The 15252-nt window shown below is 37.6% G+C and overlaps 1 protein-coding gene across 2 annotated transcripts in view; it reads right to left on the reverse strand.

Annotated features, from left to right (window-relative positions):
* HCN1 (hyperpolarization activated cyclic nucleotide gated potassium channel 1) overlaps positions 1 to 15252 on the reverse strand; it is a 191794-nt gene that overhangs the window by 55213 nt on the left and 121329 nt on the right. The gene's annotated exons all lie outside the window — the stretch shown is intronic.

Genomic DNA, 15252 nt, shown 5'->3' on the forward strand with positions numbered 1-15252 from the left:
TGAATGAATAATCTAATCTGTATAAATATCCCTGAGGCTTGATTCTCCCAGGAAGAATGTGAGTAACATAGACAGCAGGCTACAATGTTTTTTTCCTTTTGCAAGAAATTCCAGTCTAACTTCATAAGTGGGTTATATGTTAATAATAAAAGACATTAAGTTACAGATTATTGGGAAAGTAATTAGAATAATTGTATAGCTCATATTTATTAATGGATATTTAACAGATTTTTGATTCAATTTTCTCTTGTCATATTTATTCCTAGAACGTGATATTTTTCTCTTCTTTAACTCCTTGACCTGTCACCAGCAGCAAGCATTACTCCTGACACAGTGTAGTGCAAATGAGGTAACACCAGTATTCCTGCTCACAAAAGATGGGGAACTCTGATTTTTGGACCAGTCATTGCTTGACTGTGGAAGGCAGGATAGGGCATGTAGATATTGCAGGATACTGTTACAAGCATCTTTTCCATCTCAGGCTGCAAAAAGTGCTATTTAATGAACCCTGTCAGCTGGGTGATAGGTCTCCAAAGTTATTATCTCTTCTCTGCAGTCGTTGTCAGTCATACAATCCATTCACCACCTGCTTGTGTGACTTGACTCACAGTTACGGAACCAAACAACAATATACTGGGTCTGCTACTCTGTGTTAGCAGTGCTGATGCCTCTAGCCTGGAGCTTCAGCTACGGGCAGCTAGAATAGAGTGGAGAACATGATCACTGCTCAGCTCTCTTCTACAGTAAGGGAATCCTACCTCGCTAACGAGTATTCCTCATTCCTGCAAGGCCTCTTCACGTTATGCAAACACAGCATAGGTCTTGAGCTTTTACCTACTGCCCTTGGCTGAGAACCTGAACAGTCTAGATTACTGGAGAACAGAAAGGAAAGAAAGGTCAAAACCACCTTCCCAAACTGCAAAAAATTCTGGATAAATAAAGTGTTTACGCTCAACTTCTACTCAGCCTCACCCAACATTTAAAAGAATTCTCTTCAGTAGCTGCCACTACGTATTCGCTATTTGCAGTGCTCATTCTCCTCCATATGTTAACAGTTTTTTCATCTGCATAGGAGTGGACTCATTGATTCTGTCCTAATATTGAAAATAATCTATGCTCCTGCTTCATATTCACTAAAGAGCTGCAGCTGGTTTCCATGTGCTGGGCAAAAGGCGACTCTCCTCTCATCCTCCACTGGAAATTCAACCAGGAATCAAGAAACATTGCTTTGGCCCTTGCAAGTGTTACTGTATGTCTGGTGTTTCTACAGTTCATCCTTTTAAAATCCTTTTCATCCTAGCTTTGACTAGGATTTTTAGGAAAAGAAAGAAAGATTTTGCATGTTGAAATATCTCCATATTTCAAATGGGGACAAGACTCAAATTCGTGTCCCTCTCTTGTATGTTTGCCCAGCCACACTGGAAAAAGGAATGACTTCCATTTCACAAACACTTCTCATTTATGTGTAGTCCTCTAGCCTGCAATGGCAAATTATTTCATGACCATCTGAACTTTTGATCTCACTGTTAAGGCACCAAAGGACAATCTCTAACCAAGTATTTGGTCAAACGTGAAGTTAGCACTAGCCTTAATATTTATTCATAGGATGACTATCTCTGATGATAACCATATATACCAAAAATTACCATGCACATATGGTTCTCAAATACCAGTGATCTGGCTATGTTCAGAAAAGACACTAAACAGTGAACGTGTCAATCAACCATTTGGTTATCTTATATTGGTAGTGGCAAATTAATGAGCTCACCTGTCCATCCCATAGTCACCAAATGTCTGAATTCACTACGAATCCAGAGATATTTCTGCAATCTGCTTTCTTCACTGCTACTTTGCTTAACATACATATATTTTCACAGAAAGAAAAAAACAGTTTATAATCAACCATAGCTTAAAATAAAAAGCAAGTTTCCTTCTGAATGGTATGATAGGTTCACTTTTATAGTTCTTTATCATGAGATGAAACTGAAGTCATTTGTTTAGCCTAACAGTTATCATCTGTTTACTATATATTTTTCACTAATTACCTTCCAAAGAGTACTGTTGCTTACAAGAATGCTTTAAGCTGTCATTTTACTTACATGCAGCAATTAAACATTTCTTTTCAATTGCCACAAAATACACAATCTCTTATTATTGTTCTTTTCAATTAGTGTAATTGAGAAATTAATTGTTATAGGAAATTTTCTGAATAGGATTTGTTTTCTTAGTTTGTTCTTTATCTTGTGCAAATTAGCTTTTTACTGTTTTTAAAAGGGGAGGAAAGGGAAGGAGCATGAAATCCAGGCTCGGTTACTCCCTTCACAGAGGCAATGACAGAAGTCTGACTTAATGAAACTACTATCAAAGCCCTGAGGCATGAAAAGAAAAGCATCTCTTCTCCATGATTCTATAGGTGAAACTGTGTGTAGTCTAAGGCAGAATGATTTTCTTTTTTAATGAGAAAAATACTGTACAGATGACAGCTTATTTAAAAATATCAGATATGCTGTAATGGTCTCCTTAAACTTGCCAGTTCTGAAGTGAAATTTAATACCTATCCTGTCACTCTGTACAACTTTCCTTATCTTTTCATTGCTTTGGATTCCATTTTTTTCTTTTCAGTTTGCCTGTGCCAGTGAAAAAGAATATACACTAAAAGAAGTGCCTGGAGTGGAGGAGGAGAAGGCAGAAGGAGTTATTCTCCACATGCACTCTGGGGGAAGTGGGGGCTAAGTGAGATCAACTCGTCCCTGCTTGGTCACTGCTTCAGTTCTGTTCTGGGCACAAGCAGCAGTTTGTGCAGCTCAAGGATCTGTGATGGGGCCATCTGCCCCCAGGCACTGAATGAACGCTCCAGCTACCTTTGATGTGAACACAGAGTGACAAGTGTCAGTCGCCTCTCTTCATCTGAATGAATTTTTTTTAGAGATGCGTGTTGGATCTGCCTATCAGAAGCACTGGTTTCCTGCAGCATGGGCTTCACCTCACTGCACTGATCCTTCGATACAGAAACACTGCATAATGCTCAATTCAGCATGTGCTACAATGCCTTTAGCTAAATGGGCATGCTTAGTTGTTAGCATCTTGCCCACAGGAAATCTAGTTATTTCAAGAAACAGTTTGAAAGAGTAATTTAGAAAAGGAATGCAGAAAAAGGTATAATGAGATTGAAATTCTGTAACTTTATAGCTACTGTTTAATAGTTGTAATGAATATAACAAAAAAAAAATGTATAAGCACCATAATTGTTACATCTGCTTGGTGTTGTGCCAACAGCTATGCTACTAGCAGCACCAGCACAAGCAAGACGGAAACACTGGTATCATACCGCTGCTGATTCTGTATATTCAGGCTCCAGTAAGACCTAATTATGGCCTGACGGTTCTTTTTGTATTAATTAGTGGAAAATGCCAATTCATCAAAAGTAACTTGCTTTTTAAATGGCACCATTTCAAAGACACTTGCATGGCAGTAAGTTGACTGTGCATAGGAAGGTCTGTTGAAAGCTAAAAGGAGAGACAAAGAGATTCTTCAGTAGGCAAAGATGGTCTAGTTGCTCCGTTACAGGATCTATTGTTTTTTTTGACCTGTGATCACAGACCTGCAACTGGCCTTCCCTCATTTCACAGCAGTGTTCTAATGGCGAAATGGTTCTTCTAGTCTGGGCATCTCTCAGTGTCTTTTCTGCTTTGCCTAATAAGCACTTATCAAGGTACAGAGAGACAGGAAGTTCTCTTGTTCTTCAGAGGGATAGAAATATTGATGTAGATGATCACATTTCACCTTGCTTTTCCAATAAAGTATAATCACACAGAATCAAGGTGGCAGGAAACACTGACAAAGTCTCATCTCATGCAAATGCTACTCATGGGAAAAGAGCCTGCACAGGTCCACTGGCTGCAATTAATCTACCTCCTTGCAGGCATTTCACATATAAACACCTGAGTCAGACAGCTGTAGTACTAAGGGTTTTTTTTAAGAGCTTCAGGAGCTTAGAGAAGACTAGAAAACCTCTGCTCTGAGCAGGTGATTTCATTAATAGCATTATTACTTTATGATCTACTGTTTAACGTACATAGTCTGAAACCTTCTTGCATATTTTATTTGAGCACACAGCTTGTTACTGCATAATGCAAAGACCCCTTCCACTTATAAAGGACTTGTAAGTCCTTTATAAGGACTTCCACTTATAATCTAAAATTATTTATCAGACTGTTGAAGTCTTCAGTGTCACCCGGATCACTGAGGTTAATACACAGTATTTACTATTCCGAGCCTTCTGCACCAACAACTGCAACAGTCTGACAAACTGCTCCTCCTCTTCATTTTCCCAGCCACTGTGTTTCATTCATTCTTACAAAATATCTGTAATCTTCTTATCTTCTTTTTCTCCTTACCTTGTCTTTATCAAGTCTTCAAGTATAAACACTTCAGAGACATCCTCGGGGAAATGAATTTATGGCACCTAGAAGCTTCTCTGATAAATGACAGCCATGGCAGTAAAGTAACACTCCAAGCAACCTTTTGTACTCCCTTGAAAAGCATTATTATAGACCTCAGTTCCATAGGAACGCCTGTGAGCAAGAGAATGTATCCTCTTGTATTCCAGAATTATGGAATTTACTAGGTACAGAAAAAGCTTATTAAGTTTTAATAAGACTTAAAGATAATTCTTTAATTAGAATAAAAATGAAAAATAAGAGAGCTAGAGACCCTGTCAGGGATAGAAAAGCCAATGGAGAATGTTCTGTAAAGAACCTATTTTATGGCAAATTATAGCTTTCTTCAAACAAATAGACTAACAATCCTTGTGATATTTCTGGTTGTGAAGAAATAGTTCAATGCATCAACCATTCAATCATCCAAATGCATAAAATCTTACATAAAAAGTAAGTCTTATTTTTTAAAAAAACAGACAAGAAGTTCTGACTAATAGTGGGTTACTTCCTACATCTCTATGGAGATGTAACTCTTGAACAAATGATGATACTGTACTTCTGTGCTGATCATTTCTTCAGAAACACTCAAGGAAAGTGTTTTTTTCAATATAGCTCAGTTTATCCAAAGGTAAAGTCACAAAGCTGTAAGTGCTAAAGAGAAATAATGAAACTTCTGAAAACAATACCTTTATTTTCTTTTTTTCCTTCTTCCACAACAAGAAGGAGAAATATAAAGATCTTTGGAGAACTAGGCAAAACATCCATAAGATGCTATGAAAAAATGTGAAAGTAGAGAAAGGCTAGCAAAGGGTTCTTAAAAAATTCTACAAGCAATTCTAAAATAAAAAGACCTAAGGATTACTTACATTTTTTTTGACTTAACATAAATCAGATTTATAAAATACATATCTATTTGTTCCCTTCTTCAGCATTTTTAGGAGCACTCTGCTCAGCATCTGAAATTTTAGCAAAATTTACCTTAGTTATAGAGTAGAATAAAGGAGCCTTTGATTCCATGGCAAGAGAAGCAATTTGCACTGTAGTACTCTGGCTGTGAGTACGATAGCCTCCAATGGCTAGTTTCACATGTGCAACAGATAATCAAAGTCCACTTTATTCTGAAATAGTACTCTAAACACCACTACCAGCACTGACAATGGCAACCCATCAAAACACTGCAGTGCAGGACCCGTGGTGAAGCTGAGATGGCACCTGTGCAGCCCTGCTAAGGAGAGTCCTTCCCAGTGGGCAACGCAAAGTGTCTGGTTTTGGTTAAAAGAATTTTTGTTGTTCAGTTTTGTGAGCGGCTTAGTTTTTTAGGCATACAATAGATAAATAAAAGATCACCAGACCCTTTTTCAGTCTTCCAGAAACATGTGGTCTAGACCACAAAGTTTTGTGCGATGGCCAAAAAAAATGTAGGGAAACTTTCCCAAGAAAACAGCTGTGCATTCCCTGTAGAGAAAGCAACACATAGGCTGTGTGAAAAACACAGGCAACAAGCTGCTAAGGCAAGGAAAGGCTTTTCGTTTTTATTTTGTTTTTCAGCTGAATGTGAAAACAGAGCTGGAAGAATTTTCAGTGTCTTCACAACAATACAATATATTTTAAATTTGCATGTACAGTGAAATGCCATTTTGAGTAGCCGTAATCAAAGATAGCACATGGGCTCCACAATGCTAATTCCTGAGAACTACAGAAACAGAATACTGCTTCAGCTAAAACGTCAGTGTTATGTACGAGCCTTGATATAAATAATAACCACCTGTGGTAATCTAATTATTTTAAGGGCTAAAGCAACAGCCACTTCAAGAATAAACTGGCATTTCCTTCAGTTTTTCATATCTGATACTGACATTTTCTCAAATTGATGGCCAGCACAGAAGCCCTCTCTGCCACCCAGGGAAGTACGTTAGAAGTTGCATTTACTGTAAATTACAAAGTTAAACTCTGTTTTGAGCAGTAATGTGCCTTTAGCCCTTACGTGACATAGGAACCCAGGCCATTGCACTGAGGAATTGCCTTCAGCTGCTGGAGATAGAGACAGCTCATTTTCTCAGCCTGCCATAGGACTGTTCCCTGTTCTGTTCATAACTGCACTGCAAATTTAAATGTCATATGCAATGGGACATACACCCAATATTAATGGATATGCCACAGTACAATGCTTTCATTATTCACTTTTTCTTCTCCTTTTTCTTGCTTTGTCACATTTTTCTATGTAATTACACCGCTGCACCCTCCCTCGGGAAGTTCTCACTTCATTGGCATAAGTGGCACAGCATCCTTCAGAAAATTAAAGTTTTCTTTTCCTGACGTGGCAAGACCAGTGGAAGGTTTAGATGAAGGTCCTGTCTTCTCTAAACCCTGCAGAACAGACAGTTTCTGTGGAGGGTTTTGAGGAAATGAGGACAAATGTTCTCTGCCAGATGCAGAGACTGCCTTTGATAAAGGCATAGGAATCGAGGGGAAGATTGGTAGACTGAGAAACTATGAAAAAAAATAAAACTGAGGCAAAACCAAGCAAGAGTTAAGGTTTCTGTCTGTCCCAAATAATTTCTGGGTTTGGCACTGTTTGGCAAGGTTACACTGTTCTTTGCTATCTTCCCCAAATCATAAACTCATACAGAGCAAGAGACAGTTTCTTAAATATTTTGCAGACAGAAATTTAAAACACAGTCTTTCAGCGATAAAGAATTATATTTTCATTTACTGAGTTATATATACTAGTGGTTTTATTGTACCATTGCTTTTCAGTTGGAGTTACTCACTGATTTTTACAGTTTTGCTTTAAAATCAATGGCTCAATATCACCCATTAGAGTTTTTAATCTATTTTTCCCTTTTCATAGTAGTTCATTTACTTCCTTTCAGATTTTTTTCCTAACAATACTGTTTGAACAGTAAATACTGTTGTCTGCCTTACAGGTGCACCTGATGGAGCAGGGATTATCAGATACTATTCTGTTTCTGCACATGCAACCCAAAACCTTGTGGTCAGCTGAGTAATGTGAGATGGTGTCCAGGTAATTACTACCATGTATAGTTCTCACTTTGGGTCTCTTCTGTTATTTTATCTGCACTGTCCATTTATAGAAGCTGCTCATGCTCCAAGTAAGAGGGGAAAATACAGTTGGAAATAAAAGGCTCACCTTTATCCCTTTGTCCAAAAATCTGAGGGCATGCCAAATCATTTCGAATTTATTCCAGATAAGGTCATGTACTGCCCAATGGGAGCCTCTTCTCAGATGAATTCAAGGGCCATCAACAAATCCCTCATTATAAGCTCATATGTTTATCACAGTTCTTTCCTAAAACAAGCAGCAAGACTCTCGCCAGTGCAGTCCCAGTTCTTTCCTCTCTTCATCCCTCTCCACCTCCCACTTCACATATTCTTTGGCTTCTGCTCCTTCCAGGTGCTCTTCTCCTTACAGGCATACTAAAGAAAAAGTCACAGATGCCTTTCCACTACCTCTGCTACACTGATCAGTTATCTTTTGGGACTCTCTTTCTCAATTTTCCTTTGTGTTAGCCTTGTGGCCTGCCTCTGGTGTCGGTGGTACTCCTGGCTGAGGTGAGGCCATGTCCATCTTTTGATGCTGCCCAAACAAGGGCTGAAAAACCGATGCTGTGCAGGAGTGAAGCAGCAAGAAAGCATGCTAAACTCTTCTGCCAGGTGGTCTCCCACTCCACTCGCTTACATTCTCTGTGAAGTCAGGAGAAAAGAAAGGTCTATGCCAAAAAAAAAATTAAAAAATGTTGAAAAAGTATAGGGATATATCTTAATTAGGGAAATTAACACCACTGAACTCCGGTTATCAACTTCTATCAAATGCCTAAAAAGAAACACACAAAGAGATGCCTTCACTTTTAATTTAAAAATTGATCAGTGTTTTCTTCAAAACTTTCTAAAATTATTTTTACATTTACATCAAACTCTGCAGTGAAGATATATGTTCGGCCAGCTCTGCCTGAATATATACAGGCATCCAGTACTGCCCATAATAAAAGGCAGATGATGAACAAATATTTTGTCTAGAAAGAGATCGTATAGATGCATATGTGAAAAAGACATTTTCCTAACCCCAAATTGTACAATGCAAACCGATAGCATTGTGCATTTTTATGAAAATATCTGCTTTCATTATGCTTTTAGTAAATATTTAGCGTTTAGAAAAATCTGTTCTAAAGGTTTTGTTGATTTTTACTTTTGGGGGGGTTGCAGATATCTGCAGGATAAGGTAAGTCTAGTGCATTTTATGAAAACACATGGAGATAAAAACATTTTACTTCTGTATTAATTATTGAGTCTCATTCTAATATAGTTTCTTGAATTACTGTCAGAAAATTTTTCAAGGTTAGTAACCACTTGGACAAAACTGTTAGTTTGGCATACAATAGAATACAAAGGACTGTTTAAAACACTCTTTTGCAGACAAGAGGTTTCAGTTCTACTGTTAACCTCTCCACTCCAAAGTCTTTATACATCCATCTTGCATGTCTTATACAAATTACTATGTTTTCAAGGGAGACATGCTTCAGTTACTCAAACCTTAAGAAACAGGGTGAAGTTGGGAGAGAATTATGATTTAGAAGTCAAGATAAAAACAATCAATCCTTTTTATTTCCCCTCCTCCCCCACCAGGCAAAGGAAAAAAAGGTGTCAGCAGAGCAAGGACTATATTCTCACTCATAATATTATATCAGGTAATACTGAATGCTATTTCCTTCTACACATAAGGATACAAGCACAATCATTCTAATGTAACTGGGATAATTGCTACCAGTTATATCTATCAGGTGAGAATCACAGAGTTTTCTCTTGCTAAAAGGTAATTTGTGCTATATTTGAACAGAGATTTTGAAAAACAAAAGTTAGTTCATTGTCTGTTTCCTTTTAAAAAATATCCATCTAATGTGCAACCTCATGATAATTACTGTGAAAAGAAAACAGATTGTGTGCAAAATCTGGCTCTGGTATAACTTCATGCCTTCACAGCTAATTTTATATAGTCATCATGAACATGGCTGAAATTGTAATGAGTTTGCTCTGCAATTTCATATGGAAAACTGTTAGAAACTTAATCCATAATGCAAGACAGCAGAACACTTCATAGGTAAATTACCTACAACACAGCAATAAATCAAAGTCCCATCTGTCATGTTAGAAGCAGTTTGAGTATATTACAGTTTGGCACAGGTATGATGCATCTGGGTGGGTAGCACTTGGCTTCCACAGTACCTGCTGCTGGGATGAACCAATCTCCTTTTTAGAGATGCAAGGCAAAAATAACCAGCACAATTACCCCAGCAAGATTGACTAACTAGAAGCTGAAACACAATAATGAAGTAGCAGGACAAAAGAGGAGAGCAGTCTAGTGAGAATGTTCTGACTGATTTATATTCCTCTCCTAAAGGCTGACCCTTGAACTGAGCATACTATTCAGTTCCATTTTGAAAAGATACAAACACATTTATTTTGTTATCGTTGTACTGTTAAATGTGACTACCTTCTGGTTTTTGATTAGGAGGAGAGGGGGAAATAGTTTTTGTCCTTACTTGTTGCAACAGTATCTGTTGTTCCTTCCTATTTCAAAATTTGGCGAGACCAAGGTCAAATTAAATATTACAACTCTGAGCAGCAAAAGTGCAGGTAATTATAATAAATGCAAATTGATAAAGATGAGCTTACAGAAGGAGAAAGCAAGTGACGCCAGTAGAGGCCCTATCCTGACACAATAAACATTCTCATGTTCAATGAGTAAGTCTCTCTCTGTGAAGTCCACGCTGGCTCTTGTGGCTGTATTTATATATTCATTATTATGTCAGAGGGTTGAGTTCACCATGGTCTTAACTATGCATCAAAATATTTAAAAGAATGCACAGAAATAAAAGAATTAACATATCTATGAGTTCTTTTATGCACATGTTCTTTTAGATAACAGTATGCACCCTGTGAAACAGAATGTCTGAAAAGCTTTGTCTGAGCTACGGCTATGTGTTTTTTCCCTTTGAGAATGTTCTGTAATTCGCTATACCAAATATCTTTTAATAACTTGTTTTATTATAAGAAATCTCAGATCTTTCTACAAGGATCAATAAGGTTTACAGAAGACAATACTACATCTACAGCCTGTCACCTGATGTTTGCCAAAACAGCATAAAATGATGAGATGTTTCAGGAATAATCCAGAAGTCAAGACTTACAGACCCTTTTCTACCTACAAGACATCCTGGACTTCCAAATAAGATCATAAAACCCAGAATTAGAACTACCAGGAACAATCCACAGGTACTATCTCAGGCAATGACTTAGTTATGCCTAAATATTTATGGAATCATGAATTTTCTACTTCACAATGCTACAATGACAATAATGCTTTTGGCACAGTCAAATTTGGTCCTGAAGGTCCAAGTATCTACAGAACTTTAGCAACTCTTATACCTGATCATTCGTAATACACTTCCAAAATTGTACACTATTTAAAATACTGTGCTGTGGCAAAGCTAAAGAGGATATGTATCTGTGAAAGCTGATGAGATTTTTATAAAATCTTGCAAAACTACAGGCTGATAGTGACAAGGTTTGGGTTTTTTTTTTTCTTTGTGAGTTGATATAACTACAGAATAAGGTAAACTATCCCTCATTCCCCAAAACAAGTAATTCCTTTGGGGTGGCATGTATACTGTAGCAGAACTGCACAGAAAAGGTAAGATTTATCTGCCAAGTGGCTCAACTTATCCAGCAATCTGAGTATGGCATGATCTATTGCTAAAATTGTGCTGGATAAGTGAAAATGGACTATTGTTAAGGAAAGAGAAGGAGTTGAAACCAGTCACAGAACATTTTTATGTTACACTGTTTTCAGACTTTTTAAATTACCAGCAGCATCAGCAAAGCAAGAGGTCCACCTAAAAAAATGTGAACACCATGAACAGCTGCTGAATTTAGAAATCAGTATTTCATGAGAAACTTTGCTGCTCAGATCAGATCCAGGAATTACATGCTAAAACTCCAGTATTACAAGTTCAGCTGGATGTCCAAGATTCAAGTTCTGCAGTTTGTATTTTGAACATCTGTCCAGGTTAAGCAAAAAATGCCAGAACAACTAGATTTTCAAAGGTTTTTATGAAAAGTAGATATAATATGTAGGCAACAGAAACTCTTCTTTACCTGTTTCACTCTATCTTATCTGACTCTGGACTCCTGCAAGGGCATGCTCACTAAAAATTACATTTATATTTACATGTATATGTATGTTTAATAAAAAATATACCAAAAGCTGGTACAAGGCTATTTAAACAGTGATGAGGTCCTGAGTTAGCTGTAGCTCTTCCTTTCCTACACATTTGCACTATGACCAGAATTGCTGTTTCCTAGATTCCTGTGGAAATGTGCAAGACCCTGATACTTACAGATGAGATATTTACAGATAATTAAGATTTTCCAGAAATGTCTCCTAGATACCAGAGCAGTATTTATGAGCATGCCAAGAACTTGCTCTTTGCCTTGTTCAACCTTCGGTTTAACCACAAAGTACTTGAAATTTGGGAAAACATGGAAGACCTGCCTCCTATTCCTCTGAAGAAAATTAAGAGGCATCAGTGGCTGAATGAGTGGCTACTGAATATTGACTTACTCTGTGGCAGAGCCCCTCCACCATACCCTAGAGGAAGAAGCACAAAGAGGTGGTTTCCCTTCCCAGTTTTCAAAGGGAGGACCTCGGATGTCTCACTGCACAAGGTGCTTGAGTATGTACCACAGCCTGATGGAGAAGAAGGGAAATGGAAACACGTTTCAACCACTGCTGCCCCAAAACTGCCCCTGAGAGTTTGCTGCCTCTTGCATGTGGATGTCAAGTGTCTCCTCATGGATCACATGGACAACTTAGGTATCCAAACTGGAGCTGTGAGGGGCAGACTTGAAAAGATGATGCAAGGCTTGTGCTGCAAAATCTAAAGCAGCTAACTCTGTTATTCATCTGTAAACATTCATTTGGATGCATAAGAAACAAAAACCAAGCAATCTCTGCTTCAAAACCTGATGCTATGTAAAAGTACATAATGACAATTAGTAAGTTGCTTTTAAATTATCTTTATATGCAATTATGCTTTTTTCTCTGTGGTAAAGTACGTTTAGGTCCTTTCCCCTCTTTGAACCAGATGGATTTAAATGAAGATGTGCTAAAAGACCATAAATTAAGGGATAAGATAAAAGCAGAGTATAGAGTGAGAAGGAATATCCTTTGGGACACTGGAAGTTGATATCAGGCCCAGAATTATTTCACAGCTTTAATAATGATTTAACTATCTTCTTATTGGGACAGCATGTACTATATGGAAATAGCTGTCATTTTTTTCCATCCCCTATGATATGTATATGGTTGAATTAAATATATTTTATAACTCTATCACTTGCAATTGGTAAGATTGCTTTGACTGTTTTCTTCTATTTTTGAAACCCTGTGCAGTTGTTTGAGTTGTTTACCACTAGACAAAAATCAAAATACACACAATGATAGCATAATGAAAATGGATCTAATAGCTGGCATTTTATCAAACCTATTTAAAAAACTTTATGCCATGAGACAATCTGTATGCTACTAGAAATCTTGCCTCTATTAGCTTGTTGTGGCTTTGTTCCTGGATATTTTATGCCCACAACAGACTAGAACAAAGGAAATATTAACTTGTCTTCAATCAGGATTATTTATTGACATCCACAGCATTAGGTGAACATCTTTCTATTAAAAACTGCCAACATCTAAAGGAAGAAATATTTAACTAATGATGTTCACCTCCTTGTCAAGTGACTTTTCACTTGGCCGCTTTGCTTCACACTAATTTGTTAACAAATTTGTTAACAAATTCTGGATGCCAGAAAAAGATAAACATTTTTACAGAGTATAGAAACATGCAATCTCTGGTTCGTTTCTTAAACTCCTGATTGTCAATACCATGCTATGTCTTGCCTCTGATGTCAGGAAACAAATAAGGAATAAGAACAAAAAGAAGAATGAAAATGTTGAGAACTGCAGGAACTGAAAAATGTCAGACACTTCTATGCTAATGTTTAATAAAGTGTGTGCATAAAAAAGAGAGGAAAAAACCTACCTTTGTTTGCTCTTATGTGAAAACATGAGAAATGCAATACCACTTGACTGCTGTTGGGTTTTAATTTACAACAAAAATGCAAATGAAACTGGCTTTACTCATCACAGTTTAAAATAGATTAATATATTTACACATGCACTATATTTCTGATGCTCAAAACGTTGTGATATCGTGCGGCAGCCAGCAAGGTCTGAGGATAACAATTAAGCTGATGTTTCAGGTGGATGGTGACATTTCTGTTGGCATCATATATCTGTGTATGTGTGTGTATGTATGTTGACCCTAGCCTCTAATGAAACTGCAGTTATACTAGGTTTAGGCTTTTCTTCTCTATGTCTTCCTTCATGTCCATGGTTAAGGTGTTTCAGCCCCACAGCTTGTTGACACAAGTGTGCCATATTGATAAAATTACTTCCCTTTCAGTTGTCAGAACAGATCCAACAAGCCAGTTAGTTTGGGTTACATGACCTACCAGGATTAGCCCTGTGACTTTATACTGAGATGGATTAGGGGGTTTCACATAGTCACTGACAGGGCTCAGATTTTTAGAGGTTTTAATGCTCACTCATCCTTTCCTTCTAAACCTCTCATTTTCACTTGTGTTTCAACGTAACACTGTGTGGGCTTTCTTGCTTGCAAACTTGTTTTGAACAGCTGTCAGATTCATGTATCAGCCACTGGCTAATTTTTCTGTTACTGGATTTGCGGCTCATCCCTTACCTCTCCCTGTCTCTAATATATTGACCTCATGGTCTTGTTGCAACTTGAGCCTAACAAAACTGAATGTAAACTCTTTTTCTCCAACATACTCTCATTTCCTCCCTCTTTGCCCACATGTAAAGGAAACACCCCAGTCCTTCCTACTCATATATTTTTTGGACTCTTCCTTTTTTCTTGCCCAGCAAACTCAGGCCACTCCTCCTCATCTTCAGCAGATTCTAGGGTCACCCTTTTTGCTTACTCTCTTCTAGATTTCTCCCCCAGACTTGTCTTCTATCATCCCGGAATTTCTTTCCAGTTTGTCTTTCTGGACTTTCTTATGGACATATGCCAAACACTATTGCTCAGGCTGTGTTCCTTATTTGCTGATGTGAACTCTCTGATTTCACTACTTTGCTCACCTGACCTGTCTCCTGGCATGGCCTCTCCAATTGCCCATTTACTGTAATAACTGATTTTGGCTTCTTTTAAGCTCCTCAGTAACTCTGCACATACTTATTGTCCCTTGCTGAGGTTAATTCTGATCCTTTCTTCCTTATGCCACCATACCTAGCTTCATCTCCTGGTTTCATAGCTTCACCCACACTTGCCTCTGACTTCTATTATACAACTGACAGTGTTAATTAGTACTCATTCTAGAAAGTTCCCACCTTGTACCCATTTATATCTTTTTAATTCCAATCATACCTACAAGGAATCAAACAACCTGTTTCTTCCTATTTCATAAAGAACTATTTCTTCCACCCAACGCTCTCTAGTTTTCTACCTTTTATGCACCCTTACTTTTGTCCTTGTAGAGGACCTAACGGGTCATGGATCAGCGTGTAAACAATACTATTATAAAAGCAAACAAAGACCTCTTCTGAGCACTTCTCTGAGGTAGTTCCAAACAAAACTAATTGACTTGGTCTGGTCCTCATTTAAAGGCCATTCTTTTGACATGTTCAAGGTTATCCCTAAACTTCAATCCAAAGGAATGA

This window comes from Tyto alba, unplaced genomic scaffold (assembly GCF_018691265.1).
Source record: "Tyto alba isolate M040663 unplaced genomic scaffold, T.alba_DEE_v4.0 Super-Scaffold_42, whole genome shotgun sequence".
Classification (NCBI taxonomy): Eukaryota; Metazoa; Chordata; class Aves; order Strigiformes; family Tytonidae; genus Tyto; species Tyto alba.